We start from the raw sequence: 22500 nt of genomic DNA on the forward strand, positions 1-22500 counted from the left end.
TGACATGTTGTTGTTTACATGTTGTTGTTTACATGTTGTTGTTTACATGTTGTTGTTTACATGTTGTTGTTTACATGTTGTTGTTTACATGTTGTTGTTTACGTGAGCATTTGGAGGAAATAAAAAGTTCTAAAGTTTGTAGACTGAATCTGAAGATCTTACATCTTGTCTTCTCTGTCTTTGGATCTACAAGTTCTTCCTCCTCAGGTTCCTGCTCTTCTTCCTCACTAGAAGTTGTTCTTCCTCCTCACTTTCCCTGTCTTCTTCCTCCAGGGTCTCCTGGACCCAAGGTGGTCTGCTTTGGAGCAGCTGAGATCCTCTCAGACCTTCTGACTGCTGCCTTCCTGCAGCCAGTGAGGGAGCTTCACAGGAAGCCTCCTCCTCCGTCTGCTCCTCAAAGAGTTCTGGGGTATAACAGAGTGTTTGGTCTTCAGGGTGGTGGTCAGGGTGGTGGTCAGGGTGGTGGTCAGGGTGGTGGTCAGGGTGGTGGTCAGGGTGGTGGTCAGGGTGGTCGTCAGGGTGGTGGTCAGGGTGGTGGTCAGGGTGGTGGTCAGGGTGGTCTTCAGGGTGGTGGTCAGGGTGGTGGTCAGGGTGGTCTTCAGGGTGGTGGTCAGGGTGGTCTTCAGGGTGGTGGTCAGGGTGGTGGTCAGGGTGGTGGTCAGGGTGGTGGTCAGGGTGGTGGTCAGGGTGGTCTTCAGGGTGGTGGTCAGGGTGGTGGTCAGGGTGGTGGTCAGGGTGGTGGTCAGGGTGGTGGTCAGGGTGGTGGTCAGGGTGGTGGTCAGGGTGGTCTTCAGGGTGGTGGTCAGGGTGGTCTTCAGGGTGGTGGTCAGGGTGGTCAGGGTGGTGGTCAGGGTGGTCAGGGTGGTGGTCAGGGTGGGAGGTCAGAGGGCTAAAGTCCAAAGGAGGATCTTCAGCTGATGGTTGAAGAAGAGGAAGAGGAGTGTTGATCTTCACTGGAGGAGCCAAACACAACATGACTACAAACACAACATGACTACAAACACAACATGACTACAAACACAACATGACTACAAACACAACATGACTACAAACACAACATGACTACAAACACAACATGACTACAAACACGTGATGACTACAAACACAACATGACTACAAACACAACATGACTACAAACACAACATGATTACAAACACAACATGACTACAAACACAACATGACTACAAACACAACATGACTACAAACACAACATGACTACAAACACAAAATGATTACAAACACAACATGACTACAAACACAACATGATTACAAACACAACATGACTACAAACACAACATGACTACAAACACAACATGACTACAAACACAACATGACTACAAACACAACATGACTACAAACACAACATGACTACAAACACAACATGACTACAAACACAACATGACTACAAACACAACATGATTACAAACACAACATGACTACAAACACAACATGACTACAAACACAACATGACTACAAACACAACATGACTACAAACACGTGATGACTACAAACACGTGATGACTACAAACACAACATGATTACAAACACAACATGTCTACAAACACAACATGACTACAAACACAACATGACTACAAACACAACATGACTACAAACACAACATGATTACAAACACAACATGACTACAAACACAACATGACTACAAACACAACATGACTACAAACACAACATGACTACAAACACAACATGACTACAAACACAACATGACTACAAACACAACATGTCTACAAACACAACGTGACTACAAACACAACGTGACTACAAACACAACGTGACTACAAACACAACATGACTACAAACACAACATGACTACAAACACAACATGACTACAAACACAACATGACTACAAACACAACATGACTACAAACACAACATGACTACAAACACAACATGACTACAAACACAACATGACTACAAACACAACATGACTACAAACACAACATGACTACAAACACAACATGACTACAAACACAACGTGACTACAAACACAACATGACTACAAACACAACATGACTACAAACACAACATGTCTACAAACACAACATGACTACAAACACAACATGTCTACAAACACAACATGACTACAAACACAACATGACTACAAACACAACATGACTACAAACACAACATGACTACAAACACAACATGTCTACAAACACAACATGACTACAAACACAACATGACTACAAACACAACATGACTACAAACACAACATGACTACAAACACAACATGTCTACAAACACAACATGACTACAAACACAACATGACTACAAACACAACATGACTACAAACACATGTCTACAAACACAACATGTCTACAAACACAACATGACTACAAACACAACATGACTACAAACACAACATGTCTACAAACACAACATGACTACAAACACAACATGACTACAAACACAACATGTCTACAAACACAACATGTCTACAAACACAACATGACTACAAACACAACATGACTACAAACACAACATGACTACAAACACAACATGTCTACAAACACAACATGACTACAAACACAACATGACTACAAACACAACATGTCTACAAACACAACATGTCTACAAACACAACATATGACATGAGTGATCTATTGATTATATGACATGAGAGTTACCTGGTGCTTCCTGCTCAGCTGGGACAGGTGTGTGAGGTGGACGATGAAGATCTGAGAACTTTGGCAACTCCTTGGTTCCTGAGCAGTTCTCTGGGGAGGTGTGGTGGTCTACACGGGAACACCTGTGCTGTGCCTGAGAGAAGACTGCCAGGGACTCCATGGCGTCAGGGAAGGAGTCATGATGGTAGACCAGCTGGCGCACCCACTTGGACAGACCTGAACACACATCCAGGTCACTTGGACAGACCTGAACACACATCCAGGTCACTAGGACAGACCTGAACACACATCCAGGTCACTAGGACAGACCTGAACACACATCCAGGTCACTTGGACAGACCTGAACACACATCCAGGTCACTAGGACAGACCTGAACACACATCCAGGTCACTAGGACAGACCTGAACACACATCCAGGTCACTTGGACAGACCTGAACACACATCCAGGTCACTTGGACAGACCTGAACACACATCCAGGTCACTAGGACAGACCTGAACACACATCCAGGTCACTTGGACAGACCTGAACACACATCCAGGTCACTTGGACAGACCTGAACACACATCCAGGTCACTTGGACAGACCTGAACACACATCCAGGTCACTAGGACAGACCTGAACACACATCCAGGTCACTAAGACAGACCTGAACACACATCCAGGTCACTTGGACAGACCTGAACACACATCCAGGTCACTTGGACAGACCTGAACACACATCCAGGTCACTTGGACAGACCTGAACACACATCCAGGTCACTTGGACAGACCTGAACACACATCCAGGTCACTTGGACAGACCTGAACACACATCCAGGTCACTAGGACAGACCTGAACACACATCCAGGTCTTTGGACAGACCTGAACACACATCCAGGTCTTTGGACAGACCTGAACACACATCCAGGTCACTTGGACAGACCTGAACACACATCCAGGTCTTTGGACAGACCTGAACACAGATCCAGGTCTTTGGACAGACCTGAACACACATCCAGGTCTTTGGACAGACCTGAACACACATCCAGGTCACTTGGACAGACCTGAACACACATCCAGGTCTTTGGACAGACCTGAACACACATACAGGTCACGAGGACAGACCTGAACACACATCCAGGTCACTTGGACAGACCTGAACACACATCCAGGTCTTTGGACAGACCTGAACACAGATCCAGGTCTTTGGACAGACCTGAACACACATCCAGGTCTTTGGACAGACCTGAACACACATCCAGGTCTTTGGACAGACCTGAACACACATCCAGGTCTTTGGACAGACCTGAACACACATCCAGGTCTTTGGACAGACCTGAACACACATCCAGGTCTTTGGAGATCTGATCTTTGGTGTTGATGATGTACCTGTGATGTACTTGGAGGGGTTGCTACGGTAACGATCGTCCACCAGGATTAACGCCCCCCAGTCCTTCTTGTGACGGATACACCTGTAACATCAACACAGTACATCCACAAAGTATTCACTCTACATCTTACTGCATTATTCCAGGAGGGAACACAGTCATTGATGTCCTCAAAATTCTACAAACAATACCCATGTTGACAATGTGAAATGTTGTTTTTAGACATCTTTGCTAAATAATGAAATGAACGTAGGAGTTGACATCCTTTGACTAGAATACAAGTATTATGTGTTTGTACTTGGAATCCAAGTATTATGTGTTTGTACTTGGAATACAAGTATTATGTGTTTGTACTTGGAATACAAGTATTATGTGTTTGTACTTGGAATACAAGTATTATGTGTTTGTACTTGGAATACAAGTATTATGTGTTTGTACTTGGAATACAAGTATTATGTGTTTGTACTTGGAATACAAGTATTATGTGTTTGTACTTGGAATACAAGTATTATGTGTTTGTACTTGGAATACAAGTATTATGTGTTTGTACTTGGAATACAAGTATTATGTGTTTGTACTTGGAATACAAGTATTATGTGTTTGTACTTGGAATACAAGTATTATGTGTTTGTACTTGGAATACAAGTATTATGTGTTTGTACTTGGAATACAAGTATTATATGTTTGTACTTGGAATACAAGTATTATGTGTTTGTACTTGGAATACAAGTATTATGTGTTTGTACTTGGAATACAAGTATTATGTGTTTGTACTTGGAATACAAGTATTATGTGTTTGTACTTGGAATACAAGTATTATGTGTTTGTACTTGGAATACAAGTATTATGTGTTTGTACTTGGAATACAAGTATTATGTGTTTGTACTTGGAATACAAGTATTATATGTTTGTACTTGGAATACAAGTATTATGTGTTTGTACTTGGAATACAAGTATTATGTGTTTGTACTTGGAATACAAGTATTATGTGTTTGTACTTGGAATACAAGTATTATGTGTTTGTAGTTAAAATCCAAGTAAAAGAAGTTTACCTTCCCAGTGCTTGGTTGAGAGCTCTGTACGCCTGAATCTCATACCAGCGATGACCAGGAAGAAGACCTCGACTCTTACAGTGTTGGTCGTTGTACTTCATCTTCAGTTCAACCTGCAACAGTACATCATCATTATACTGCAACATATCATCATTATACTGCAACATATCATCATTATACTGCAATAGTACATCATTATACTGCAACACATCATCATTATACTGCAACACATCATCATTATACTGCAACATATCATCATTATACTACAACACATCATCATTATACTGCAACATATCATCATTATACTGCAATAGTGCATCATTATACTACAACATATCATCATTATACTGCAATAGTGCATTATTATACTACAACACATCATCATTATACTGCAACACATCATCATTATACTACAACATATCATTATACTGCAACACATCATCATTATACTACAACACATCATCATTATACTACAACACATCATCATTATACTGCAACATATCATCATTATACTACAACACATCATCATTATACTGCAACATATCATCATTATACTGCAACACATCATCATTATACTACAACACATCATCATTATACTACAACACATCATCATTATACTGCAACATATCATCATTATACTACAACACATCATCATTATACTGCAACATATCATCATTATACTGCAATAGTGCATCATTATACTACAACACATCATCATTATACTGCAACACATCATCATTATACTGCAACACATCATCATTATACTGCAACACATCATCATTATACTGCAATAGTACATCATTATACTGCAATATATCATCATTATACTGCAATAGTACATCATTATACTGCAATAGTGCATCATTATACTGCAACACATCATCATTATACTGCAAAATATCATCATTATACTGCAATAGTGCATCATTATACTACAACATATCATCATTATACTGCAACATATCATCATTATACTGCAATAGTACATCATTATACTGCAATATATCATCATTATACTGCAATAGTACATCATTATACTGCAATAGTGCATCATTATACTGCAACACATCATCATTATAGTGCAAAATATCATCATTATACTGCAATAGTACATCATTATACTGCAATAGTACATCATTATACTGCAACATGTCATCATTATACTGCAACATATCATCATTATACTGCAACACATCATCATTATACTGCAATAGTGCATCATTATACTACAACATATCATCATTATACTGCAATAGTGCATTATTATACTACAACACATCATCATTATACTGCAACACATCATCATTATACTACAACATATCATTATACTGCAACACATCATCATTATACTACAACACATCATCATTATACTACAACACATCATCATTATACTGCAACATATCATCATTATACTACAACACATCATCATTATACTGCAACATATCATCATTATACTGCAACACATCATCATTATACTACAACACATCATCATTATACTACAACACATCATCATTATACTGCAACATATCATCATTATACTACAACACATCATCATTATACTGCAACATATCATCATTATACTGCAATAGTGCATCATTATACTACAACACATCATCATTATACTGCAACACATCATCATTATACTGCAACACATCATCATTATACTGCAACACATCATCATTATACTGCAATAGTACATCATTATACTGCAATATATCATCATTATACTGCAATAGTACATCATTATACTGCAATAGTGCATCATTATACTGCAACACATCATCATTATACTGCAAAATATCATCATTATACTGCAATAGTGCATCATTATACTACAACATATCATCATTATACTGCAACATATCATCATTATACTGCAATAGTACATCATTATACTGCAATATATCATCATTATACTGCAATAGTACATCATTATACTGCAATAGTGCATCATTATACTGCAACACATCATCATTATAGTGCAAAATATCATCATTATACTGCAATAGTACATCATTATACTGCAATAGTACATCATTATACTGCAACATGTCATCATTATACTGCAACATATCATCATTATACTGCAACACATCATCATTATACTGCAACACATCATTATACTGCAATAGTACATCATTATACTGCAACACATCATCATTATACTGCAACACATCATCATTATACTGCAACACATCATCATTATACTGCAACACATCATCATTATACTGCAACACATCATCATTATACTGCAACACATCATCATTATACTGCAAAATATCATCATTATACTGCAATAGTACATCATTATACTGCAACACATCATCATTATACTGCAACACATCATCATTATACTGCAATATATCATCATTATACTGCAACATATCATCATTATACTGCAACACATCATCATTATACTGCAACACATCATCATTATACTGCAACACATCATCATTATACTGCAACACATCATCATTATACTGCAACACATCATCATTATACTGCAACACATCATCATTATACTGCAACACATCATCATTATACTGCAACACATCATCATTATACTGCAACACATCATCATTATACTGCAATAGTACATCATTATACTACAACAGTAACTTGTACAGTATCCTTCCACTTACTGCATGTGCCAGTTGTGACAAAACCACATTACTGTGTACATGAGGTACTTTCACAGGAGATATTCTCTAGCACAATTCTTGTGAGATGATATTTCTCAGCATCTTTTAAGTATTCCAACATGAAATATTCGGCACATTGAAGATGATGTGCTCTCTCACACAAAACATTTTCTAACCACATTCCAACAGAAAATGATCATTTTTTGCAAGTTGCATAAACAATCATTAAAGTTGTTGCTGAGCACTTTAGTGTTTGTCATGTTGTTGTTGTTGTTGTTGTTGCCTGATGAGCAGGAAGTGTGTCACAGTGTGATGAAGGTGGAGTCCCAGCTCACTTCTCATCATATCAATATTTGGGTTGCACGACAAATATCTACGTCACTTCTTTTCACAATTGGGGGCATTACAAAAAATGTCATTATTGTCGTTTATTGGGAAAAAAATGTTAGTGTACATGAAAAATATGTTTATTATTGTCATTTAGTCCTTCAAAAACATGTTGGACATACTAGACAACTTGTCTTTTAGTAGGAAGTAAACAAAGACTCCTAATTAGTCTGCACTAACATGTTGTGTCTTTTATGCACCTATTATTTTCTACACATTATGAGGGACAAACTGTAAAAAATTGATTATTCATCTACTTGTTCATTTACTGTTAATATCTGCTTATTTTCTCTTTTAACATGTTCTATCTACACTTCTGTTCAAATGTAATAATCACTTATTCTTCTCTGCTTTGATACTTGACATTAGTTTTGGATGATACCACACATTTAGGTATGGATCCGATACCAAGTAGTTACAGGATCATACAATAAAATATATTACCTAATAAACCAATAATAATATGGTTAAAAAATACTGATGTGAAGGGTAGGTGTCGCCCTGTTTTCTGTTTTAACATGTTCTTTCTACACTTCTGTTCAAATGTAATAATCACTTATTCTTCTCTGCTTTGATACTTGACATTAGTTTTGGATGATACCACACATTCAGGTATGGATCATGTCGATACCAAGTAGTTACAGGATCATACATTGGTCATAGTCAAAGTCCTCATGTGTCCAGGGACGTATTTACTTACTTTATAAACAATAACAAAAAAAGAAAACTTATTTTGTGACAATAAAAAACATCAATGTAATCAAAGGCTCTTGTACCTGGTATCATTTCAGTGGATAATTGTATAGATCCATCCATTTGTTTACATTGAAGAGCGCTAGCTTGCTGTTAGCGGTGAGCTACTGTATCCTCCTGCGGTGTGTAGTGAAGCATGTTTAGGCATTCCTCATCCTCCAGTGATAATGATACATGTAAGAAACTCACTTCATTTGATGCCAGGGAGGCGGAGATGAGTAATTTAGAAGTAGCTAAAAGACTGCGGAGGGACATTAGTCGCCTAGCTAACTTTGTTTCAAAGCACGGTTGGCAGTGTTTATAGCTTCACCTGTATCGTTAGTTTTCAAGCCAAAATATGTCGAGCCTCCATCTTCGATCTCCACACTGTTTTCACTTGTAAGCGCTCTGTGTGTGTGCGCCTCGCCTCGAAATACCAGCAACGTCAGGAAAAACAAGGTACTGGTATTTTTTAAAAGGCAGTATTGTACCTTGTACCTTAATTCATCAGCGCGGTGGTAGCTTATTAGTCTATGTGACAGCTAGGAAGATGGAGAGAGGCCCTGGCTGGAAGACAAGCTGATGTCCAACATGAGGCAGAAAAATGGCAGGAATGCCTCCATCCCTTTCAATCTGTCAGTGTTAGAAAGTTCAGCTGTGAAGGGCAGGTGAGCGAGCACAGCTCTAAGTGCTTGTGACAGGTAGCCTCTGTTTGCCTGCAGCCACCCAGGATGTGGCAGGTACAACATCTTCCCTCACGCCAGCACGGGACCACTTGCTGTGCAGGAACACTACATCTCAGATCCAGTCTGCTTCCAACAACCCGAGCAACATCTCAAAAGCAGTTTGGTTCCAATAACCCTATGAAGATCTGAAGAGGAGTCTGGTTCCAACAACCCTACCAAAATCTCAGAAGCAATCGGTGTCCGACAACCCTAGCAAGATCTCAATAGCAGTCTGGATTCAACAACCCTGGCAAGATCTCAGATGCAGTCTGGTTCCAACAACCCTATCAAGATATGAGATGGAGTCTGGTTCCAACAACCCTATCGAGATTTCAGATGGAGTCTGGTTCCAACAACCCTATCAAGATATGAGATGGAGTCTGGTTCCAACAACCCTATCGAGATATGAGATGGGGTCTGGTTCCAACAACCCTATCGAGATTTCAGATGGAGTCTGGTTCCAACAACCCTATCAAGATATGAGATGGAGTCTGGTTCCAACAACCCTATCGAGATATGAGATGGGGTCTGGTTCCAACAACCCTATCGAGATTTCAGATGGAGTCTGGTTCCAACAACCCTATCAAGATATGAGATGGGGTCTGGTTCCAACAACCCTATCGAGATTTCAGATGGAGTCTGGTTCCAACAACCCTATCGAGATTTCAGATGGAGTCTGGTTCCAACAACCCTATCGAGATATGAGATGGAGTCTGGTTCCAACAACCCTATCGAGATTTCAGATGGAGTCTGGTTCCAACAACCCTATCAAGATATGAGATGGGGTCTGGTTCCAACAACCCTATCGAGATTTCAGATGGAGTCTGGTTCCAACAACCCTATCAAGATATGAGATGGGGTCTGGTTCCAACAACCCTATCGAGATTTCAGATGGAGTCTGGTTCCAACAACCCTATCGAGATTTCAGATGGAGTCTGGTTCCAACAACCCTATCGAGATATGAGATGGAGTCTGGTTCCAACAACCCTATCGAGATTTCAGATGGAGTCTGGTTCCAACAACCCTATCAAGATATGAGATGGGGTCTGGTTCCAACAACCCTATCGAGATTTCAGATGGAGTCTGGTTCCAACAACCCTATCGAGATTTCAGATGGAGTCTGGTTCCAACAACCCTATCGAGATTTCAGATAGAGTCTGGTTCCAACAACCCTATCAAGATATGAGATGGAGTCTGGTTCCAACAACCCTATCGAGATTTCAGATGGAGTCTGGTTCCAACAACCCTATCGAGATTTCAGATGGAGTCTGGTTCCAACAACCCTATCGAGATTTCAGATGGAGTCTGGTTCCAACAACCCTATCAAGATATGAGATGGAGTCTGGTTCCAACAACCCTATCGAGATTTCAGATGGAGTCTGGTTCCAACAACCCTATCGAGATATGAGATGGAGTCTGGTTCCAACAACCCTATCGAGATTTCAGATGGAGTCTGGTTCCAACAACCCTATCAAGATATGAGATGGGGTCTGGTTCCAACAACCCTATCGAGATTTCAGATGGAGTCTGGTTCCAACAACCCTATCGAGATTTCAGATGGAGTCTGGTTCCAACAACCCTATCGAGATTTCAGATAGAGTCTGGTTCCAACAACCCTATCAAGATATGAGATGGAGTCTGGTTCCAACAACCCTATCAAGATATGAGATGGAGTCTGGTTCCAACAACCCTATCGAGATTTCAGATGGAGTCTGGTTCCAACAACCCTATCAAGATATGAGATGGGGTCTGGTTCCAACAACCCTATCGAGATTTCAGATGGAGTCTGGTTCCAACAACCCGATCAAGATATGAGATGGAGTCTGGTTCCAACAACCCTATCGAGATTTCAGATAGAGTCTGGTTCCAGTACCCCTACCAAAATCTCAGAAGCAATCGGTGTCCGACAACCCTAGCAAGATCTTAATAGCAGTCTGGTTTCAACAACCCTGGCAAGATCTCAGATGCAGTCTGGTTCCAACAACCCTATCAAGATATGAGATGGAGTCTGGTTCCAACAACCTTATCCAGATTTCAGATGGAGTCTGGTTCCAACAACCCTATCGAGATTTCAGATGGAGTCTGGTTCCAACAACCCTATCGAGATTTCAGATGGAGTCTGGTTCCAACAACGCTATCAAGATATGAGATGGGGTCTGGTTCCAACAACCTTATCCAGATTTCAGATGGAGTCTGGTTCCAACAACCCTATCGAGATTTCAGATGGAGTCTGGTTCCAACAACCCTATCGAGATTTCAGATGGAGTCTGGTTCCAACAACCCTATCAAGATCTTGGAAGCAGTCTAGTTCTAACAACCCTATCAAGATTTTAGAAGGAGTCTGGTTCCAACAACCCTATCAAGATTTTAGAAGTAGTCTGGTTCCAACAACCCTATCAAGATCTTAGAATGAGTCTGGTTCCAACAACCCTATCAAGATCTTAGAAGGAGTCTGGTTCCAACAACCCTATCAAGATCTTAGAAGTAGTCTGGTTCCAACAACCCTATCAAGATCTTAGAATGAGTCTGGTTCCAACAACCCTATCAAGATCTTAGAAGTAGTCTGGTTCCAACAACCCTATCAAGATCTTAGAATGAGTCTGGTTCCAACAACCCTATCAAGATCTTAGAAGTAGTCTGGTTCCAACAACCCTATCAAGATCTTAGAATGAGTCTTGTTCCAACAACCCTATCAAGATCTTAGAAGTAGTCTGGTTCCAACAACCCTATCAAGATCTTAGAAGTAGTCTGGTTCCAACAACCCTATCAAGATCTTAGAAGTAGTCTGGTTCCAACAACCCTATCAAGATCTTAGAATGAGTCTGGTTCCAACAACCCTATCAAGATCTTAGAAGTAGTCTGGTTCCAACAACCCTATCAAGATCTTAGAATGAGTCTTGTTCCAACAACCCTATCAAGATCTTAGAAGTAGTCTGGTTCCAACAACCCTATCAAGATCTTAGAAGGAGTCTGGTTCCAACAACCCTATCAAGATCTTAGAAGGAGTCTGGTTCCAACAACCCTATCAAGATCTTAGAAGTAGTCTGGTTCCAACAACCCTATCAAGATCTTAGAATGAGTCTGGTTCCAACAACCCTATCAAGATCTTAGAAGTAGTCTGGTTCCAACAACCCTATCAAGATCTTAGAATGAGTCTGGTTCCAACAACCCTATCAAGATCTTAGAAGTAGTCTGGTTCCAACAACCCTATCAAGATCTTAGAATGAGTCTTGTTCCAACAACCCTATCAAGATCTTAGAAGTAGTCTGGTTCCAACAACCCTATCAAGATCTTAGAAGTAGTCTTGTTCCAACAACCCTATCAAGATCTTAGAAGCTGTGTCCATGGCTGTGAGTCCAGCATGAGACATGTGAGGACTTCACCATCCACTTCCGATGCTGCTGCAAGAAGGCCAGTCGCCCAAAGGGATGATGTCATGTAAATGCGAGCTGACCCATTTTACCTACCTGCCCTGCACTCTGGCATCCCTCCATCTGACATGACAGGTAACATATGTGCAAAAGCCAATGGTGGCTCCAAGCAAATCTCCCAAATGTGCAAGAAAGCAGAGGCTGGAGGGCCCGAGTGGAAATGTCAGAGATCTGCTCTGTCCCCTGGACTAACGCGTTCATCCTGAAAAACACATCTTTGTCATTTTGAGGTGGGTTTCATCAGGTGGGGGCTGGGGGGGGGGGGGGGGGGCCCTCTGGCTCTGTGGGACATCTTGTGCTTGTCACTCACATTCTCTCATCTCACTGACTCACATTACACTTCTCAACAAGATGATTACATTAACCACAATTATTCAGTCCTCATTTTCTATACCCACACAATTTCCTCCGCCAGGAACTTTTTTTGTCTGTTTCTGAGCAACTTCACTCCAAAGTTATGGGCCGACTGGGAGAAAACTCTCAGGAAATGGCAGAAACAGGACAAGCGACAAGTGACTCCATTTTGGGACTGATCCGGATCATTTGACTTAGGGCTGGGCGATATTGGCTTTTAGTAATATTACCATATTTTGCCTTGGCCTTGAATGAAGACTTGATGCATATAATGACAGCAGTCTGATGATTCTATGTGTCTACATTCAAACATTCTTCTTCATACTGCATTCATATATGCACATTTGAAACTTTCATGCAGAGAAGGAAATCACAACTAAGTCAATTGACCAAAAGTGTATTCACTAAATACTCTTCATTCTCTCACCGGTGACTTTTTAAATGAAAGAACAAATCAATAGTTTTGCTACCTTTTTGTAGTAACACTTCTGCTGCATACTTTGCATTGATTGATTGATACTTTTATTAGTAGATTGCACAGTACAGTACATATTCTCTACAAGTGACCACTAAATGGTAACACCCCAATAAGTTTGTCAACTTGTTTAAGTCGGGGTCCACCTTCATCAATTCATGGTACAAATATAGCATAATACAGTCATCACACAGGTTAATCATCATATTATATACATTGTTAATCATCATAGTATATACATTGTTAATCATCATAGTATATACATTGTTAATCATCATAGTATATACATTGTTAATCATCATAGTATATACATTGTTAATCATCATAGTATATACATTGTTAATCATCATAGTATATACATTGTTAATCATCATATTATATACATTGTTAATCATCATAGTATATACATTGTTAATCATCATATTATATACATTGTTAATCATCATATTATATACATTGTTAATCATCATAGTATATACATTGTTAATCATCATAGTATATACATTGTTAATCATCATAGTATATACATTGTTAATCATCATAGTATATACATTGTTAATCATCATATTATATACATTGTTAATCATCATAGTATATACATTGTTAATCATCATATTATATACATTGTTAATCATCATATTATATACATTGTTAATCATCATATTATATACATTGTTAATCATCATAGTATATACATTGTTAATCATCATAGTATATACATTGTTAATCATCATAGTATATACATTGTTAATCATCATATTATATACATTGTTAATCATCATAGTATATACATTGTTAATCATCATAGTATATACATTGTTAATCATCATATTATATACATTGTTAATCATCATAGTATATACATTGTTAATCATCATAGTATATACATTGTTAATCATCATATTATATACATTGTTAATCATCATAGTATATACATTGTTAATCATCATATTATATACATTGTTAATCATCATATTATATACATTGTTAATCATCATATTATATACATTGTTAATCATCATATTATATACATTGAACAGCATATTATATACATTGTTAATCATCATAGTATATACATTGTTAATCATCATATTATATACATTGTTAATCATCATATTATATACATTGAACAGCATATTATATACATTGTTAATCATCATAGTATATACATTGTTAATCATCATAGTATATACATTGTTAATCATCATATTATATACATTGAACAGCATATTGCTGATGTCTGCTGAACATCTTCCCACTTGGAGCCAAACCACCACCAGATGATGGACTTCCTGCTCTTTATGTTGGCCATTTATTGTTCTTCCTCCATTTGTGATAAGTTTGGCACCTTCTCTCTCTTGTTTTGTCACAAGCTCCGCTCGACTTGGCTCAACTAACGTTAGCCATGCTGCTACCTCTCTGATCGGCGAGAGCTATGATGCTAGACTCGCGAGAGTATGTGACGTACGTAAGAAGGCGGGCTTGTTTTATGTCTCTGTGAGAAGGACAGACGAGAAGCAGTGACAAACGCCAGTAATGTAATGCACGCAGCTAAAAGCAACCGTGTGAGAACATATAATCGAATATTACGATATAGTCATTTTCTATATCGCACAGAGACAAACCTGTGATATATCGTACATATCGATATATCGCCCAGCCCTAATTAAACTGTTATATGGCCTTTCTCCCTGGTGGACGCTTCTTCCCCCTCCTCCTACACATCAACACTGTATTAAACTACTTGTTTCCCAGCACTGCCACCGACCTACTGCCACTGAGTTTTAATATTCTTCCTTCATCTACTGGTCTACTGTCACTGAGTTTTAATATTCCTTCATCTACTGGTCTACTGCCACTGAGTTTTAATATTCCTTCATCTACTGTTTTAATATTCCTTCATCTACTGGTCTACTGCCACTGAGTTTTAATATTCCTTCATCTACTGTTTTAATATTCCTTCATCTACTGGTCAACTGCCACTGAGTTTTAATATTCTTCCTTCATCTACTGGTCTACTGCCACTGAGTTTTAATATTCCTTCATCTACTGGTCTACTGTCACTGAGTTTTAATATTCCTTCATCTACTGGTCAACTGCCACTGAGTTTTAATATTCTTCCTTCATCTACTGGTCTACTGTCACTGAGTTTTAATATTCCTTCATCTACTGGTCAACTGCCACTGAGTTTTAATATTCCTTCATCTACTGGTCTACTGTCACTGAGTTTTAATATTCCTTCATCTACTGGTCAACTGCCACTGAGTTTTAATATTCTTCCTTCATCTACTGGTCTACTGCCACTGAGTTTTAATATTCCTTCATCTACTGGTCTACTGCCACTGAGTTTTAATATTCCTTCATCTACTGTTTTAATATTCCTTCATCTACTGGTCTACTGCCACTGAGTTTTAATATTCCTTCATCTACTGGTCTACTGCCACTTCCTTTAATATTCCTTCATCTACTGGTCTACTGCCACTGAGTTTTAATATTCCTTCATCTACTGGTCTACTGCCACTGAGGTTTGTTTGTTGGATTTGTTTTTCCATTTTTGCTGGCCTTGAGCTGCACCAACTGTATGTTTGGACTGGACTTTGACTGAGGACTTGGACTGGAGAGAGCCCGGCCGGCATCCTGTGTTTGACGTGACAGAACCACTCCACCACCACGTCATGCAAGTGACGGAGACAGAGAACATCCGTTTGAGGAAGGACGCACATGCTCAGTGACCAGGAGATGGCCATCTGTGAGCTCAATGCCAAGATGCTTGCATTGTCCGTTCACTTGGAGAACATTTTCTCTCAAATCAAGGTGACATTAACTGCTGCCACCAACCACCGCACTGTTAACATGCGGCTAACTTGCAATGTTGGTGGACTTAGCCTCACTCACTGAGGTTTGAGGGCAGGTTTGGTGAATGTAAGTCAGTTATTAGCTGATCAGGTAGATATCAGACGGCGCAGGACAAGCACACACGGTGGTCGTCCTTGATAATCGCAAAAGGGTTTTTAACCAATTTTCTGTGTGAACTCAGACAAGTTTTCTATCATCCGGTGTGAGGTAGGGAGGCTGAGGACAGACGGATTGCACTGCGGCAAGGAAATACATCGGTTGCGGAACATTCCAGATTGTAGCTACTGGGGCTCTCCGTGCAATCTTCCATTCCCGTTGAAGTTCAAGGATGAACCGGCCTTCCTCGAATGAGCTTATCAAGACTGCTCTTCAGCTGGACAACAGTCTACAGGAGCACACCAGGGCTACTTGGTCAACCGGCTCATCATCTGTGTCCGTTCCCGTGGACATTGGACCGGGAAGCAGCAAGGCCAGGCAGCTCGGTGGTTCTTGCATCTGAAACTGCAGCTATGCCTGCACTGAGGGCAGGCGGGTCATTCCAGCGCTGGTTGCCCAGTGAACCCAGGAGGTCGTGGTCCTACTTCCGAGGGGAACTCTTCTGAAGGTTAATCAGCTTCAGACCCCACCTTCGAAGGTACTTTACTGTGGAAGGTGACCTCAGTCAACGTTAAGACTTGTTGAGTCTGGGGCTGACAATTGTTTCATTGACTCTGGCATTGCTCACAAGTTAAAGTCTCCTCTGGTCTAAACCAGCCATCTCTGACTGGAGCCCATTTAGTCATTCTGACTTCTTTAGGGCGGAGCTTAATCACAGTCCCCTGGAGTCCAGTATTGAACCCACAGATTTATCTGCTGTCCCTACTGAGTACCACCATCTTAAAGAAGTATTTAGTAAAGATCGAGTGTTATCTTTTACCTGGCCCAGGTCGTATTCTCTATTTAGTAATAAAAAGCAATATTCAGTGTAATTGAGGACTATCAAACAGAACTGCCACAACACTGCATATTCCTCAGCTGATGTACTAACATTTATTTAGGTTAAAATATCACAGATTACGTGACAAAACATCTTTGACAAAGCACGATCGTAATGTGGGACATTTTCATGTTTCTGTAGTTAGACCGATTGTGACACTGAGCGCTTTTATTGTGAAGGCGGATGTGAATGAGAAGGTTTCTTGACATGTTTTGACGAAAGTGTTACAGCAACAATCCACATTTATGTTATGAATGCACTGGACTGTCAAGTCAACACGGACATAAAGCTCCTTCTCTCTACAAGCGGCAAAGACAAAATGGTGTTGTCATGTGGGGGGAGCAACTTGTCCTGGCTTTGAACATGACATTTCCTTTGCTCAAAGAGCTTCATTATGTCTTCTTATTCATGTGTTTTTTCAAATGTTCTTGCAATCAGACCATATTTTGGATATATTAGAGGGAATTTTTACCTGACAAGTTTGGACTTTCATGTGCAGTCTTCTTCAGAGGAGTCACCTGACCTATCAGCTGTTCTTTTGGGCGTGTCTGCCTGGTTGGTTGGTTGGTTGGTTGGTTGGTTGGTTGGTTGGTTGGTTGGTTGGTTAGTTGCCCTCCCCGCTTGATGGTTAATGGAGGAGGGAGTCCCAGGTATGCTCCCTCATCCCCATTGATGGTTTCTTTGGGCCGCTTCCAAGGTTTGATAGGCTCCTTAATCCATCGTTTGAATGTGTTACTTTCTATGCCGATGATTTTGCCGTTGTCCAGGTCTATGTTGTGGTTATTTATTTTGCAATGACCCGTTATGGCTGATTTGAAGAATTCCTTTTCGGATTTTTGTTTTAGGCTTCTTGTAAACCTTCCAGTCGTCTCTTTTTCTCATTCTTTCTGATGTTCTTTCTTTTCTTGTGTTGAATGCCCTCCCTGTTTTTCTGATGTATGATCCGAAAATATATATACTAAAAAATCTGGTCCGATTACCACAAAATTTGAAAATGACATTTCCTTAATATACCTTTTTATTGTGCACTTCTGCTCACTAGTTTCCCGCTTGTGGCTCAACAGCAACTGGACGCCAATTACATTTCCCCCTGCTTTCAGGTCAAAGTAACTGCTAGGTAATGAATGATTATGGTTTGAACCTTTGACAAGACGCTTGCTGGCATGTGGGTTCTTCCGAGGATGTTGTAGTCGTAATGATTTGTGCAGTCCTTTGAGACATTTGTGATTTGGGGCTATATAAATAAACATTGATTGATTGATTGATGAAACTTTGGCGGCCCAGGTACAGGAAGACAAATCCCACGAAAGCTGTCGGTCTTTTGCGTACCTGAAGGTCTTTGATGTTGGGGAAAGGAATTCCGATGGTGACCACAGCTCTGGCGTTGTCGTCAGTGAAGTCCAGTCCTTCGCTGACTTTTCCTCGACACACAGCCATCAGCAGAGCGCCATCTGGTAGGCAGTGATCATATTTGACAAAATGATTGGTAAGCAACCAATCAGTTGTGTGCTGATCAAGTGACTAAGCGATATCTTTACTAGTAGTCCATGACCTCACCTCTTTCCTGGCTGCATTTGATGGCACTGTAGTAGATCTGAAGCAGCTCCTCAAAATCACCCTTCCCGCCACCACGAGGTTCTGTTATCACCGTTTTCAGCTGTTCAAGTTTCTCCCAAGCTCCGGTGGTGATCCACCTGTTCCGCATCTTATCCAGCATCTGAGCAAACAACATGACTTTTGACATGCTGGCTGTTGACTGGCAGAGCAGACGTGGTGTACATACAACATCCGTCAGATACTCCGCGGTCTGTCTTGCACAAGTAAGGCAGGTATGCCAAAGAGACGGATCAAGATTTTAACACACGTAGGTTGGAAAAAACGAAAAACATTTTGAAGATAAAAAAAGACGTATTTCCAACTATAGACTGAAGAAGACTAACCCGCCTAGTCACAGGGTTAGGGTTAGCCCTTCTACACACTTTCACTCAAATATCAACTTTGGTCGAGGTTGGAACCAATTACTCATATCAGCATTAGTTCTTATAGAGAAATTTGCTTCACTATACAATCTTTCCCACTTACGAACCCTTTCAAGAACCGATTAAGTTTGTAAACGTAGGTTCCACTGTAGCGCACCTAATGTTACGTTAGCAGATGAAGAAGAAGACTAAAGATGGTGCTCAGCTAGTAAAACTATCAGCATCACACGCAGCAACTACTCTGCTGCTGAAACTTTATCTTCAATTCTCAATGTTCTTTATTCCTCTCCAACAGTCTTCTACTTTCATAACCATATTGCCTCGCAAAGGTTCGTCCTCCATGTTTGACACTGCTGGGAGTCATTGGGGTGTGGATTGTCCAACTTCACCATGTCTTCTACAACACTGCAACATGTCAATCACTGCAACTTGGTCTTACTGAATCGTGTCCATCATTAACAATCTTTATGGAAGACAAGAACACACGTTTTTCTTTGTATATGTATTCTATATCCTAAATGAAATCTAGCAAAAGTCAGCTAAGAGTGGAGTCAATGAGCGTCATTCTATTCCGCATATAAAGTGCTCTAAAAACCTCCATCAAGGTTTTATATACGCACTGTAAGTAGATATGTAGTATCATGTAACATCCATAATAACATGTAATATTTACATATTTGATATACACACCGTAAGTATATATGTATTATCTTGTAACATCCATAATAACATGTAATATTTACATATTTGATATACACACTGTAAGTATATATTTAAGGTAGTAACATTCATAATAACATGTAATATTTACATATTTTATATACACAATATGAGTATATATGCAGTATCTAGTAACATTCATAGTAACATGTAATATTTACATATTTTCATCATTTTAAGTATCAATTTCACATCACAATGTTCACTTTCCCTTCAACAACAACAAGACTACTAATCATGTCAGACTTGATGAGAGACAACAGACTACTTAGGGACAAACGATGATCCAGAAACTTCTATTTTTGAGCCTGAATATAAGGAGGATGATCTACAAGTTTTAGAAGCTAAACAGATGCAGCTTTAGTCAAACACTAAGCATATTGTCTGTCCTGGGTATGATGTTAAACTACATCCAGGCATGAGATGGGAGGTTGTGTGTGGGGTTAGTGAGTCCCAACTAATGTCTATAAAATGCACACAAAGAACCGTTTGCACCTTCTCTTGTGACTGGCGGGCGGTCAGCGCCATAAAGCTGAGCGGGTAACTGGGTAACTGGGTAAATGGGTAAATGGGGCGCGGACAACCAACAGGACAGACTAAGTTCAACAGCCCAGTAAGGCAATTAGTCTAAGAGAAGGATCTCTGATATAAAATACCCCTTCCAACCCGCACCAAGCCAGCGTGGAAGGTGTAGGCTAATAACCAGCATGAAAAGTACGCCAAATGGCAGAAACATGCTGAGGCTTTCGTCCAGCAGTGGACTGACAACGGCTGGTGATGATGAAGCATATTCAAGTAGTATAGCTAAGTGCTAAACAAGAACATACTAAAACAATCACTTACTGTACATTGTCTGCTCTCACTGGGATGTTTATATCTTCCCCTTTACATCAACAATTCATCATCATCCCCAACAAAGGGTTAAAAAAAGGGTTTTTCTGGCCATCTCCGAGTCTAAATTGGATGTCAAAGTTGACCAACTTGTGGGTTTACGTCCACAACCTTCTACTATCCAGGTGAGAGACATGATGTGTCACCTAGAATGAACTTTCACCAACTCGGAGGCCATGCAGCAGCTCAATATGTGGTGGAGGTGGACAAGTTGTACTTTGGGAATGTTCCCCTGAGCAGAATCCCGAGGTGCTAGAAAGAGCTGACCTTCTCCATCTTACCTTGTAGGAGGGGAAGAAGCAGAGGACCCCCTTGGAGACCACCTGGCAGACATGCAGCAGCAGAGCACCCACTTCATCCTGGAAGATGAAGGTCTCAGCATGTTGGAAGGTGGCACACAGTTTCCTGCCCTGAGGACCCTCGCCAACTGTGCCAACCCACACCTGCAATGCCAACATCACACTTGGATCTCAATTATACTGTCTTTGTCTATACAGTATATACTTATTTTATACTTGTATCTTAATTATACTGTCTTTGTCTATACAGTATATACTTATTTTACACTTGTATCTTAATTATACTGTCTTTGTCTATACAGTATATACTTATTTTACACTTGTATCTTAATTATACTGTCTTTGTCTATACAGTATATACTTATTTTATACTTGTATCTTAATTATACTGTCTTTGTCTAGATATACTTATTTTACACTTATATATAAATAATACTGTGTTTTTGTATATATACTCTCATTTTACACTTATATATAAATAATACTGTGTTTTTGTATACATATCTTAATTTTACACTTACATCTAAATAGTACAGTATGTATATATACTTTAATTTAACATTTATATATAAATAATACTGTGATTTTGTAAATATACTTTAACACATATATAAATAGTACAGAGTTTGTGTATATGTACTTTAACATTTTATATATAAATAATACTGGGTTTGTGTTTATATACTTTAACACTTATATCTAAATAGTACAGTGTTTGTGTATATAAAATTTAATTTAATATTATATATAAATAATACTGTGTGTATATACACTTTAATTCAACACATTTCTAATTAATACTGTGTGTATATATACTTTAACACTAATATCTAAATAGTACAGTGTTTGTGTATATATACTTTAACATTATATATAAATAGTAGGATTTGTTTATATACACTCTAATTTAAGAGGTACATCTAAATAATATAGTGTGCGCATATACACTCTAAATTAATATGTT

The 22500-nt window shown here is 39.3% G+C and overlaps 1 pseudogene; it reads right to left on the reverse strand.

The window, feature by feature from the left end:
- The window catches only part of LOC133564822 (Fanconi anemia group J protein homolog), a 54926-nt pseudogene that overhangs the window by 588 nt on the left and 31838 nt on the right, over positions 1 to 22500 (reverse strand).

Source organism: Nerophis ophidion, linkage group LG13 (genome assembly GCF_033978795.1).
Source record: "Nerophis ophidion isolate RoL-2023_Sa linkage group LG13, RoL_Noph_v1.0, whole genome shotgun sequence".
Lineage (NCBI taxonomy): Eukaryota > Metazoa > Chordata > Actinopteri > Syngnathiformes > Syngnathidae > Nerophis > Nerophis ophidion.